Source organism: Asterias amurensis, chromosome 6, assembly GCF_032118995.1.
Source record: "Asterias amurensis chromosome 6, ASM3211899v1".
Taxonomy (NCBI): domain Eukaryota; kingdom Metazoa; phylum Echinodermata; class Asteroidea; order Forcipulatida; family Asteriidae; genus Asterias; species Asterias amurensis.
This window is the reverse complement of record NC_092653.1, coordinates 26,135,775-26,150,628: the sequence shown is the minus strand read 5'-3', so window position 1 is coordinate 26,150,628 and position 14,854 is coordinate 26,135,775. Positions and strand designations below refer to the sequence as shown.

At 36.4% G+C, this 14,854-nt stretch overlaps 1 long non-coding RNA gene across 1 annotated transcript; it reads left to right on the top strand.

Annotated features, from left to right (window-relative positions):
* The first annotated feature begins 3,068 nt into the window (after nucleotides 1–3,068).
* On the top strand, nucleotides 3,069–9,111 carry LOC139938573 (uncharacterized). The gene is made up of 3 exons (XR_011786175.1): nucleotides 3,069–3,093; nucleotides 6,620–6,849; nucleotides 7,656–9,111. It is a non-coding gene; the product is annotated as an uncharacterized lncRNA (long non-coding RNA).
* Nucleotides 9,112–14,854: the final 5,743 nt, after the last annotated feature.

The following is a 14,854-nucleotide window of genomic DNA, read 5'->3' as shown; positions in this document are numbered from 1 at the left end:
TCCAAAACTATCATTATCCTGAAAATAAACTTACCTTCAGGTTCAGTTCCTGAACTTTAAAATGTGTTAGTGTTGTTTTCCTCACAGCAACCTCCCCTCACCATAGCTCCAGTGATGTCATTGTATGGCCCTAGAAAAAAAATTGAAGGGCATCAAATATAAAATGTGTTAATAATAATAATAATAATATCAATTTGAAAATAGTGAATCACATAACTCAATTTGAACTTTGCGGGAGCCCCTCTTTAATTAACAAAAATCAACAAAATTTTATCAATTCAGGAAAATTCTTAACAAATTACAGTCCTGCATGAACTTTCAAACTACTAACATCCTGAAAATAAACTTACCTTCAGGTTCAGTTCCTGAACTTTAAAATGTGTAAGTGTTGTTTTCCTCACAGCATACCTCCGATGATGTCTTCATGGCTCTGGAATCCGCAGTTTCCATGGACTCCGTAAAACGTATTCCAATGGCAGTTGGTTCCGCATTTCACCATTACAGTAAATAAAAGACAGAAAATACATACATTCAGAAAATGCACCTCCAAACAGAATGATTCCATTTAGTTTGGGAATAGTTCAGGTGCATATAAATGGTGTGAGTGGTTGTTACATGACTAGTGACTGATAACGGATGGTGTGGAGTTATAGATGGGGTACGTTTTCGCTGTCGTATAACGAACCCCTGATTGTTAAGATGTAACATGCAAGCATGGAAATGAGCTTAGTAGATTTTAAAGTGATGGTGTAGATGGGAGTGAGCTTGTTAATCATGCAGTTTGGTGCAGGTTTGATGTTAGAGTGAATAAATGGTGATAATAATATACCTTTAGGATGGACGTAATCCCTCTGTGCCGTAATACCACGAGATTACAGTGGTTGCTGGGTCTGTCATGAGAGAGCATGTAGATGAGAAGGACTCCATCCCAGGTTCTCAATCTCAGTCACTGCATGTTGGGAAACAAAGATAACATTCTCTAAGTTGTGAAACATGTTTGACAACAACAATCACAGTAAATGAAGGTAGCTCCAGTGGTAAGAGAGTTAAGGCTCATTCTGTTAAGCAAAACTTTTCTGCTTAGCAGCTTTAATAATAATAATAATAATAATAAGACTTGTAATGCGCACATATCCACCCTGCTGGGTGTTCAAGGCGCAGTAAAACCAAAAACAAAAACAAAAAACCAAACACAACACAAAGAAAAACAGACACAACAAAATTAGTCATTGAAAACCTGTGACATAAGATAAGTTTTGAGAAGAGACTTGAATTTTGCAGTACAAACACAAGATCGAAGATTAAGTGGTAGAGAGTTCCAGATGCGTGGCGCAGCTGAAGAAAAAGACCTGTCACCCCATGAGTGTCGAGACTTGGGTTCAATGAGGAGAAGCATAGAACTTGATCGAAGATTCCTTGATGGAGTGTAAACGTGAAGCAGTTCAGAAATATAGTGGGGAGCTTTGCCATTAAGAGCTTTGTGGACAATGAGCATCAGCTTGAAGATGATTCGTTGAGAGATAGGCAGCCAGTGTAGTTGTTTCAGAATGGGGGTGATAGAACAGGATTTTCTAGACAGTGTCACAATGCGGGCAGCAGTATTTTGGAGCCGTTGAAGTCGGGAAATCTGGTTGTTAGGAAGACTGTAGAGAAGAGCATTGCCGTTGTCAAGACGAGAAGTAACAAATGCGTGAATGACCTTTTCAGTGGCACTTTTGTCCAAGTACTTGCGAATCTTACCTATATTCCTGATGTGATATGATGATAAACGAACAATGTTGTTGATGTGTGGCTGAAGTGTCATCGATGAATCAAAAATAACCCCTAAGTTCCGAGCTTTCAGCGAGGGAGCTATCCGAGCATCACCGATGGAGATGTATGGCACTGAAACCTTAGTTAACTGTTGACGTGACCCAAATAGAAGGAACTCTGTCTTATCATCATTTAACTTCAGGAAGTTTTGTTGTGTCCAACGTCGAATCTCTTGGATGCATTTCTCAAGTCTTGCAATAGATGCATTGGCGTTTTCTTGAGAAGATTTAAACGTGATGTATAGCTGAGTGTCGTCTGCGTACACATGGTAATTCAGATTAAATTTCAGGATGATGTCACGAATCGGTAAAGTGTATAGCGTAAAACCACTGCGGGCCGAGTACCGACCCCTGTGGCACAGAGTAGTTCAAAACAACAGGGTCGGATATCGCGGTGCCAATACATACATGCTGAGTTCTATTGTAGAGATACGATTTGCACCATGCTAGGGCTGTGTCCTCTATGCCAAGGTGATTCTGGAGCCGAGAGAGAAGGATGTTGTGATCGACAGTGTCAAAAGCAGCACTCAAGTCTAGCAGGACTGCTTTGTGATGGGCACTGACTGGAGAAACAATTGGTTAGACTGTTGCGTACTAAGCTATTATAGCTAATCCTCACGTAAATCTTTAACACAGAAAAAGTTCCTTTTTGTAACATCAAATTCTGTAAAGCAATTTTTTTTGGCTCAGCAGCTTTTTGTAATAATTATTGGACCCCGAGACTGAGAGAGGAGAGACGGGTTGGATTGGAGCACTGTTGGATTTGGAAAACCTTACCAAAGATTTGTTTTTTTCTTTACAAATATTGAAATTATCAATAGCATTGGGCGAAATGCGCTGCTTGGGTACAATTATTGCCAAGTTCCACTTTTCATTTCAAGAGTCATAAAGAAGACTTGGAAATCGCATGTAGCCTAGTTTGGAGCATAGGATAGTGTGGAATCATTGGGCTGTTGAATCATTGGGGAAGAAAATGACCAATATATACTGTATTTTACTTTCTTAAATCATCTTACCTGGAAACTTGCATTCTCAAACCATAAGACACCCCCTCAAAGGTCTCAAGACGCCCTCGGGTAGCCAGTTCTTGCGACATCACCTGTATATTATGGAGAATCATTCTATAAACAAATCACTAAGTTAGGCCAAGTTAGTTCCAAAATTCTTCCTCCATGGTTGAATGGACTTCCAACCAGTGACGTCACGCAATACGTCACAAGGCGCCTGCGCACCGAGGCTCAGGCCTTTTCAAGATGGCGACTAAATCCTTAAATCCGGAAAGGTAAGCACATTTTTTCTTTGTAATTTATAGATATTTGTATCAGTTTATATTGCATGAAAACATAACAAACTCGGACATTCTGTATTCAAGCTGTAATTGTGACAGGTTTTATCCACAAAAGTTAGCTACAAAAGTAAAAACTTTCCCTTTCTGAAACATTCTTTTCAAGCATGGCTGTCTGGCACAAAAATAGACACGCGCCCGCTACCGGTGTGGTGTTGAGAACATCCCCGTGTCGATAAAAATAAAACGAGTTGAATCCCTTGGCATGCTCAGAGAATAGAAGTCATTTTCGGTCCTACTACTTACCATCAACTCATTTTTGTGTCGCCAGCTCATTAAATTTACATTAAATAAAGTCTGGGCTAAACTACACATTTATTTCTCATGGTTTTCGCTAAAATTTCCTTCACAAAAACGACTTTGTGTTGATAAAATAAAAAGTACCAGTCATTGACACCTTAGGCCAAGACTAATCCATGTAAAAAAAAAAATATCACACACTCTTTGCATTGTTTAAAGGTTGGACAACTTTCTTCCAGTGACAATAAATAAAATCAATTCTCTAAAACCGTACAACAAAAAATAAATGCAAAGTTCCACTTTAAATTTAACAACTAATATAAAGTTAACTTACAGGAATACTGGCGAATCCTGGCTTTTCTTCTCAAAATCGCCTCATCTAATATTTATTAGCAAGCGACACTCCACTCAAAATTATTATTGGTTGAACTCTCACTAGTTCTCACTGCCAAAGGCTGGCTATGCCCTCTCTCCAAAGGCTCGCAATGAACTCTTTGAGGCTGGATTTACATCCTCTCCTCAAGAAGCTCTGATGTCGAATGCCAAAAATATATACTCTTTTCCCATAGGGTCTACACACCCTCCCAAACAGAAAAGAAACTTAGGAATTTTATTTGTATTCCCCCTGAACTTTTTATCCCTGCTCGCTCAAGCCTGCTCATGAATATTCATTGTTCAAAATAACCCTTAACTTCACCAATCAAAACCTATGTTGAAGTCACATTACCTCTTTGCATAAAATAAGATGGCTCACCAAGTTTAAGGAATTTTGAGGCGCGGTTTGGCCACTCAAAAATAAAAACATGTTATCTTACCTGACAAATTTAAAGTTCTGTACATGCACTCTGGCCATACACAAATTATAATATGTTACTCTATACCATAAGATCTGGAGTAATTTTGCTACTTTTATTTCACTCTGTGACACCCGCTCCTTCCTAATGAAGTTATCATTTCATTTTTGAGTTTATCATAACAGAGATGCAACTTTTCCGATTTCAATTGGAAAACCGACTTTTCTTATTTTTACCCCCAAAATGTTCAGGGTTTTTTTCGTTCAAAATATAAAATGTACAAATCGGATTAAAAATGTCAGATATTTCCCTGAGTTATGCATCCAAATTCGCTGTTTTTAAATTAAAAAAACTTGAAAATCGCCGTTAAAACCATGGAGAAACTAACACAATCCCGTCATGATTTTAGTGATATTTCTCACCCAAAACCAAGTTTAACTGAAAAATTATTGCTTTAGAATTTTGAATTATTTGGGTTTGGAGTAATTCAACCTTAAAAAAAAACCGAAATATTGATGAAAATCAGGCACTATTTTCTTGAAGTACGATAAACATTCCACTAATTTAAAAAAAAAAAAAAAGTGGTGGCGCCATACAAAAACTTGTCCATAATTCTATAATATTTACAAGCAGTTCTATAAAACAACTCTTCCATTTAAATCACACAATCTGCTCTTTGTCTTTAGGTATAGTATAATGAATGCTTTTGTCTTAATTCAAAACTGAAACTACGGATTGAACAAAATATAACTTACGATTTCTACATCATGGTGTATCTTATACTGTACAGCGGCAACACTGGCTCTGAAGAACTTCTCACAATTAGATAATTACAACTTGTTAATGCCTTCAACATATAAACAGTTACAATAGTAATGTATTCAAAAATGTTGCTGCTTAAAATGATGTCTGCTGTAGCTGTATGCTACACCCAATGACAACATTCTAGAGGCATGATCAATTGAAAATCATCTGCCCACTTTCCCGCTGTCACTCTTACTATACTCCAACTTGATTTACTAGTGCACAACTGTTGTCAATGCCAGACCCTAGCAACTATTGTGAATTTGAAACTTCCCTTTATAAAGTGATTTCTTTCTCAAGCATGACAACCCAACAATAAAATTTGCTGACTAAGCATATAGGCCTACATTGAAATCGAAAGCTGCATGTGGTTAGAAACTTATAATGGGTGATTATTAGTTTTAAGAACTACTGAGCTAATGGGCTACACAATGGACTACTGAACTACTGGGCTTACCAAAAAGTTTTGCAGACTCTTCTATGATACAAAGAGGGGGGTTTAGATAATATTCTGATAATTATCTTCAAACCCTGTAAGTTTAATGTAAATGTGGACATTTAAAAAAATAATTGAATTCTATAAGGGAACCCAGCTAAAACCTACAGTCTTTTATTTCAATGTTGCTGGGGCCAAGGAAGAGGTGTATAGTAATCATACACTTTTTTTTTTTGGGGGGGGGGTATTTTTTGGGGGGGTTGGGGGGAATAACAAAAGCACTTGAAAAATTTTATATGTTGTCTTATTTGATTAAATGAGATGTTTCTCAAGTCAAAAAATGGGGGCTGGGTATGGAAATGTGTCCTGTTTTTTTGTTTTAAATTTACTCAAAGCGTACCTTTGGCTTTTAAAACTTTTCTACTGTTTTAGTCTCTAGACATGCTAGATGTAGATACAAATTTACAAAATAAAAACTTACTTTTGAAAATTTCTTTTCAAAAGATAGTCATGGTTTTGAATGAATTATGTCCACACAGAAAGAATAATCCCTAAACAAGATTTACATTTTACAGCTTGCAAACTTTTATCTTGTTTATATCAAACAATGCTTTTGGCTTCAAACCATTGATTTTAAGAGTGGTCACCAAATATAACATCCCTTCAATAAAAATAATTCAATCTGGGAGTAGGGTTAGGATTGGGGGATGGTTGCAAGACCTTGCTTGCATTTGGGATGTCTGTTTTGGGAAGGGGAGGGGCTCAAACTTAGAAGGCAAGGGTGTCCTTCTACAGTTGAAAATAATGAATGTGTACTGGACCGGTGTTATCATGACTTTGTATTTACACATTACGTTTTCTGTGAATGTTCTATCGAGTAATTAATATGTTTCCCTGATTATCTAAGCTCTTGAGTGTGCAAACACTTTCTACTTTATCCCTACGAGCGAAGGGCCAATATTTACTTCCAAACCATTAAAGATATATTTTGAAAAATATTTTAAAAAGGCTCTGAGAATTTGACAAGTCAACACTATGGAGAAGTGACTTAATTGTTGATTGTTTGGTGTGATTTATTGGTCCTTCGACTCAGTATACTGTTTGAATATACCCTGGGCACTTTACTTTTTTTACAATAAATACATGTGTGGAATTGTCCATTTACTGAAAAATTTCTATTTGTGCTCAGATGTGAGAACATCATTGACTTCAATTCTTGTCCAACATCTTGTAAAAGAAATATCAGACGATCATTGCGGGAAAGGATGATCTCAAGGAATGGACTGCTACGTAACAGAAAGTCACATAAATTGACTGGCAAAGCAAGAGACACAAGATCTGCACTCTTTGATTTCTACAGGGATGGACTGACTGGTAGATGTACTCTAAGTCTAAGTTATCAGGATAACCCACTCTAAGGTAGGTCTATCTACAACACCCCTCATCATTAAAACAATTACTTAAAGAGGAAGTTACTATGTTGGTATTTGCTCCCACATTTCAGTTGTAGCATGGGCTAGGGTACTGGTTAGAGTTAGGGTTAGGGTTGACCAGGGGTGTGTGACTGCGAGGAAACTGGTTTCCCCACAATGTAATGTTTTTTTTTTTTTGTGCGTGCTGGATACCAGCAGCAGCAGCAGCAGTACTTTTGCACGCAACAGATATGTACTCGTAGACTTGGTTCCAAGTCTTTGATCGTGGCTTTTAGACGCCCTGACAGCCACTGGCTGAAACAGCAGCTTCTTCTAATAAACCTCCATCATTTAGCCCATGATTGCGAGTTAAGGCGCGTGATAGCTAATAATGTGACAGCAGTCATAATGGTTTTTCTTTTTGCAGTCCAGCCCAGATCCAGATGAAGTCCAGCCAAGATCCAGATGCCTTCTTTTAAAAAAAAAAAATAATAAAAATATTTTTCTCATGTTTTTTTAATCGTGCGTTTTAATGTTTTTCTTGACTGTATAGCACTTTGAAATAGTGTTAAAGCGCTTTATAAATGCATTTAAGTTAAGTTAAGTTTAACTTAAGTTCTCCAATGGAAGGGTCCGGTGATTTTGAGGAAAATTTTTCACTTTCTCACCGGGCTGGCGTTTTTTGTGTCATCGTTGCCTGGGAGATATTTTCACTGGTCCGGGGCCAGCGGGCCACCATTAATTTCGACCCCTGAACCCCCAAAATCACATGTAATTGACAATAGTAATAATTTGTGTATCTGTTTTATTCAGTGAACCTGATGATCAACTGGGAGAAAGCAACTTTACCACTAATTGATGTAAAACAACTGTAGGCTCTGTATGATGTCATCAGGGACTTTCCTGATGTGACATCATTCTTCAATATCAATCTGAGCAGGTCAGTTCACAATCTAATGTGTGCTTTATTTATCAATGCAGATATAACAGTGAAAATATTGGCAAAGGTCGGACAAATCTATTGTTAAAGTAGACAGAAATTCTCAAACAAGTGATTCCATTTCATGTGATATTTATACAAATTTAGAATTTTAGATTACCCTCGCACATCTTTTGTTTAATAAAATAAAATGAAGCTGTTAAAACTCACTTTAATCTCTCATTCATGTAATTGATAAAAAAGGATGTATTCATTCTCCTGACGATGACTAGAGCAAGCTAGATCGAAACATTGAGACCAGTTCATAACTGACTCCGCGGCAGTACAGTTAATTACGATCCTATAAGCTAAAGTAGTAGTCCCAAGTCTATTTTCTATACCATCCGCCCTGGTAATAGTTGATAGCAGGACAGTTCTTTTCAGAACTGAGAAGTCTTCCAATTATCTACTCCGCGGCAGTAGGATAAGCAAGACAGTTCTCCAAGAACAAACTCTACCTGGCAAGTAGATACACACATGGTGTTACCGCAAATCAAATATACATTGATACCTCACCATGCAATGCCTCAAATCCTATAAAGGATGTATTCCTTATACATTGTTCCCCGATGATATTGGAACCAAGTCAGTTGATTGCTTTTGGTTCATTAGAAATCACAGGGTCAAAATAAAACGATTTAATATTCTCTCAAACCTTCAGTGCAACAGTCGTTTTCTTTGGCAACTGCTGGTAATTTATGCAACAATTATGTTTGTTGTACTTTAATGACACCAATATTCAATTTCGTAGGTGAGAGAGTTGAATGATTTTTGTAAACTATTTATGTGTTTGTGCAAGTTTGTCTATTAACATGTTTCTTACAGCCAGAGTTCTACCATCTGGGTAATGGGTGAGTTTCTTTAAGGACTTGTTTGAGATGGAGGACAAAAATATATTGCAAACTTTTGCTTGGTTTACTTTGAGATAAAGAATTGAACCCCTTTAGTGAAAAGAAAATGTTGACAGGTGACTGCTAACTTAAGCTGCTGATTTTAGTAGTTTAACAGAGCATTTGCCCTCTATGAGTTGCTGTTCAATAAGTTTGTTGTCTCTACAAACACCTGTGTATGTGTATCAACTTAGAAGAACAATCTTACCTGAACTAATAATATTGAGACTCATTGATCCAAGTTGAGGCAAGGTTGTTGGAATTGAATATTGTTAACAATTGCAACAATATAAACCATCATAGCGCATTCAATTTCTTGAGACACTCACTATCCCAGCTTTTTTCTGTTATCACCTTTTGGAGCAATCAGTTCCCATTGTCACAGGATACATGACTAATTATTAGGCAGATGGGAGTTAGTTTTGGAGTACCTGTAGTAAACAAGTTTGTAAAGGGAACGGATAGAGTTGCAGATGGATTATGGCACTTTGTACTCTCATTTAGTATCTCAACCATAATAAACAGCCATGTTTTTCTTAAGACCTAGACATACAAAAGAATATTAGTTATGACATATGCTCCACAAAATCAAAGTTGAAGTCAAACTATTTTTTGGGATTGCTGTTTTGACTAAACACAAAACATAAGTTGCTTTTGAAAAACACAAAATTCCTACCAGTTTAACATCATGCACAATAATGGGTTATTTCAATGGATAAATCCTGAAATGAAAACTCTAGTGACAATTGGTCATGCTAACTAGTATAATTACAAAGTTTTGTTATAAGTCATTAAACTTGGGGGATGAACAGTAAAGGGTATATCCATAATTCCTACAAAAGCAGTTTGCCAGAAGAAATATGTTGGATAAGATCTTTTTCAATAAGAGAAGACACTCTCTTCTTTTTCAACATCGGTAAGCAGTATTGTCCAAAAGCCCACACTTCGTGTATCACCGATATATATAAAATAACAAACCTGTGAAAATTTAGGCTCAATCGGTCATCGGAGTCGGGAGAAAATAACGAGAAAACCCACCCTTGTTTCCGCATGTGTTTAAAGTAACTCCTTTGTTCTTGATATCGCGAATTGCTAATTGTTTTAATGTTTTCTCAAAAAGTAAAGCACTACACGGAACAATATTTCAAGTGAAGTCTTTCATTTTTCTCAGTTATTTGTAAATCGGTGAACTTTAAATTTTTGTTCTGTTCAGAAAGTGTCCAATGGCTAAACTCACTTGCAACATTTCTCAGACCACACTTCAGGTTATAATTATTAATAATAATAATAACTTCATTTATATAGCGCCTTTTCCTAAGGTTCAAAGCGCTCAGGGAATAACAAGAAAAACATAACAACATGGGAATGAAATTAAAAAACCAAGAAGTAAAAAACAAGTTGGAGGTATATACAATCCCTTTGTGTGCTTTTACTTATCCTGGCTGAGTTTCAAGTTCTCCTATTTCAAATCAAAATGGTAATGATAGTTAAAATAATGTACAATGAGTATTCTGAAACTCAGCTTTTTTCATTGTGATGTGTTTTAGGATCAGACTATTTAAATAGCATTTTATTTCAATCAAAAATGTCAAGTCTTCAATAAAATAAAATAGTTGTACCCCATTGCCATTTACAATTGTAACTACTCATTATCACTAATTAAAGTCAACTTTAAGAAAACAGACCCCAATTTTGTTTTTAAAATTCAAAAACAAAGCACAAGTCTCTTATACCAACATAATGAAGAGACACATAACCATCAGCCCCTTCTCTTTCAAAATGTTTTCTTAAAACAACCACAATATCTATTAAGCCAAAATAATAAATGTTATTTAAGGGGGGTGGCTATGGGCTGTTGGCATTTAGAGAGCATTATCCACTTGTATACACACATCTTCTGTACTATCTGAAGTCCTCATTCTGGTTATAGTTGTGACTCTTGGTATTATCATTCATGATAATTACAGTACATGTCCTACCTTCTGTCAAGTGGCGTGTTACCATGATCAGATGGTTAGAGTATAGTGGGTTTGAATCCAGTAAGGCTTACCACTGATTTCACAGTGACTCTAATAACTTGTTGGTTTATGCAATTCATGAAGTCATAAACATTCAACCACAATATACATTGTGTATTAATTAGAGAGGTTGGCTGTTGTCAACTTCACATTGTTTTGTATCATCCCCTTGTGGGAGCTTTGCCAAGTTCCAGCATTGGGAAGATCATCCAAGAAAAAACCTCATCAACAAACAAACAAACCCCCAAACCAGCACCCCAATACCACAACAAACAAACAAACAAACAAACTAAACTTTTCTTCTCCTTGATCTGTTAGAATATTGGGCACTATTCTGCATTCAACCTTCACCTTATAATGCCCACCCTGATCTGACTTACAGTTCAAAGACAATGAAAGTGAATAGTCCAACTAATGTCTTTTTCAAATCTTAATCATGAAACATTCTGAAAGGGTATACTTGTCACAGAGAAACCAATCAAGCTTGCTTTCCAATTACTGGCCTGTACTAATATATCACCAAATCAATTCATACTTTCAAACACTTTGGTTTCGTACTGCCCAGGAATAGTTAAAAACATATTTCTCATTCTAAATAATAATGCTGATTTTGCCTTTTGGTCTCTGTCATGCTAAGACTATGAACAAGGACTTGTTCAATTATGCTCCATACATGTAGGCTTTACAAGATTTAGCAAAACTTTGCATCAGAGTTTCTTATAGTTATTGCCAGACAGTAACAAACAAAACTCCTTATATCTTTTTCCTGATTCACTTCACTTTGATTGTGTTAGCGTGATTTTGTCTCTAGTCAACTCAATATTCAGTCTAACTGTGATCCAGGAGAACGGCAGAAACTGGATGTCAAATTAAATCTCTTGGTATCTAAATGTGACAACCAGTGTTATAGCCACGGTGGGCAGTGCCCCCACCAGGGCTACACAGAACAAAATTACACTGTGCTGCACAGCACAGATTTCCCCTCAATTAGAACCAGTGTTATAGCCACGGTGGGCAGTGCCCCCACCAGGCTACACAGAACAAAATTACGCTGTGCTGCCTAGCACAGATTTCCTCTCAATTTCACTTAAGCAGTGATGGCCCCCATATTTAAACATTAAGAGTTGGGTTGCCCATGGTGGACTAAATTGGATTTAGAGCCCTCAGAATTGATCTAGCTATAACACCAACACTATTAACTCAGGCCTGATACTTCACAGAGGCAACAAAGGCTGGTCAGTGGCTTGGGCCCTAATGCTCCAGGCCTCCAGTAGAAATTTACAATATCCTCATATGAGGAAATTGTAAATTTAACTGAAGAGAAATGTGCCTTGGTGCCCTTTCACTTTCAGAAACAAAACATACAGGGGTGGATTTCACAAAGAGTTAGGACTAGTCTTATCTCGATTAGGACGAGTTACTCATCCTAACTTAAGACTAGCAATGCGTTTTTGTAACTCTTTGTGAAATCGACCCCAGGCCTGTTAACTTGACCAATGTTATATCACAGATGTTAAATTTGCATCAGGGATAAAGAATATAAATTGTTGCCCCTGGTCATTGCCTTAGGGCTCATAAGTTGTCTTTTACTGAAGAGAAACGTGCCTTGGTGCCATTGCCCTTTCAGAAACAAAGCATACAGGCCTGTTAACTTGACCAATGTTATATAATAGATGTTAAATTTGCATCAGGGATAAAGAATATAAATTGTTGCCCCTGGTCATTGCCTTAGGGCTCATAAGTTGTCTTTTACTGAAGAGAAACGTGCCTTGGTGCCATTGCCCTTTCAGAAACAAAGCATACAGGCCTGTTAACTTCACCAATGTTATAGCAAAGAGGACAATAAACACCATGGTTGTCATACAGAGTTACCAAGAGAATTAGTTTAAACACCCCAGTTTTTGCAGTGTAGTGATTTTTGCAAATCAAATAAAGAGTTGTGTTAAAGACATGGTTAAGCTTGGGTAGGGTTCAAAAGAAACAGAAACAGAAATTGTGGGAACAGAATATTAAAATCATTAAATAAACAAAACTTGATACAAATCGTTGTTTTAACCTTGTCTTCATGCACTTCCTCTATCCTGGCAAAGGAAAGAAAGGTGGGCATAAAGTATTCAAAATTATTAAAATTCTTTTTTTTTGTGAAAAATTCACAGTATTGCGCTTTATGCAGGTTACTTTATGATTTTCTGTTGGGAACTAAAGGATTTGAATAAATACAATCCAATGATAAACCATCTCTTTAATATAATATTAATTTAATTGATAAATCTCATGGCTTGAGGCCTTAATATTTGTTGAAAGAGAACTTCAGAATCAAAGAGTGGAGAAGTCAGTTTGTTGTATTTTTCTTATAAATGAGATATTGTTATCAGAAGGCAGTTACTGGATTCAGCTTCTTGTGATGATGGTCATATGAACAATGATTCCAATCCTAACTGCACAATTTAATAGCAAAACAAAAACAACAGATGCTTTTCATGTTTATGGATGAGAAATGTCACACCTTTATCTGACCTAAGACTATTTATGTCAGTCTGTTGAGAAAACTAGCGGTTATTTTTCATTAGAATTCATGTACATTGATCTACATGTACTTATTATGTAGTGCTGAGGATACTGTCCTAAAAAGAGTTTCCCTCAATATTCAACTGGTAGAGTTACCAACAGGTTGAAAATTCTTTGTTTCAGCATACCGTCTGAAATGTTGATTTAGTTTCAGACCTTTTTGTGAGCAATGACTCTTACCCCTGACACTTTAAACAACTTTATAAATTTGTAATGACTTAGATTGAACAAATAATAGTTTGATTTTTTATCAAGCGTAATTTATTCTTATCAAGCGTAATTTATTCTTCTGAAGAATTCTCTCATGGCATTTTCAGTATGTAGGACAATTATAATTATACAGTTGTGGGGATTAACATCCTGGCATATATTTGATTTGATTGGTTCAAGTGAAATATGAATATAATATACCAAGTTGGTATAATGATTGACTCTTGGATGCAAGATACTATGAAGCAATAATGGAGGTAGTCTGTAACGGGACTTGGATTCTTGTGGTGAAGATCACGAGAATAATTAGTCCGACTCCGTACTACCATAATCTGCATCAAATAAATACTGTAAGAGCTGTCAGAACTGGACTTAGATTCTTGTGGTGAAGATCAGGAGAATAATTAGTCCAGCTTCTGACTGCAAGATATCTACACCAAAAAGGAAATGAAGATTACAAGAAGTTGGTAACTGGACCTAAGTTCTTTTGTTGATGATCAAAAGGATGGTGGGTTCAAATCCTGACCTGTAGACGGTTAACTTGAAAAGGAGATCATTATTACTGGCAGTCAGTGTTACAGGACTTTGATTTTATTTATTTGATCCTGAAAGATAATCAACAGCAAAAGATGCTTGTGTTCCTCTTAAAAATATGGATCGTTACTGAAAATGCTCATACACACTTTAAAGGTAACTTGTTTGTTACATTATTTGTGTGATGGAAGAGTGTACAGAAGCAAATGATGACAACAATAATGAACCATTGAAAAGTACGTCTGGTTTTTTTTGTGGAGAGGGGATGGGAAGAAGTTTCATGAAGAAGATGAAGTTCCATGAAGAAGATGGAATATTTAACTAAATTATCAAGTTTAACGGTTCGCTGTACTGTACATGCCATGAGATTTTCTAGCAGTTCTGAATCGTCAGGTTTGATAGCATAAATTAAATTAAAGGTACATGTAGGGTCATAGATAGGTTCATGTTAATACTCTAAAAATGTAAGACCATAAGAAATAATTGGGAGAAGTACTGAAGTTGGTGATAATATAAAACAAGTTGGAGAATTAAATCCCTTTGAAATAGTGGGTTTTCCCCCCTTTTTTTTTTCTTCTTTCCCCCCCCCCCCCCAACAACACAGATAAGTTTAGGGTTGGTGTTTGTCCGAGAATGTTGTGACTAAAATGCAACTGGTATTTAGTGTCACTTTGTTGACATTGGATGGATTAAACATTTATGTGAAAATACAGTGACAGTTTGTTGCTGTTTTCTCACCAAGTATACACTGCATCAAGCTGAAATTTTCACATGTGGCTTTCATTCTATCTTTGTTTACAGTTTTGGGTAAAA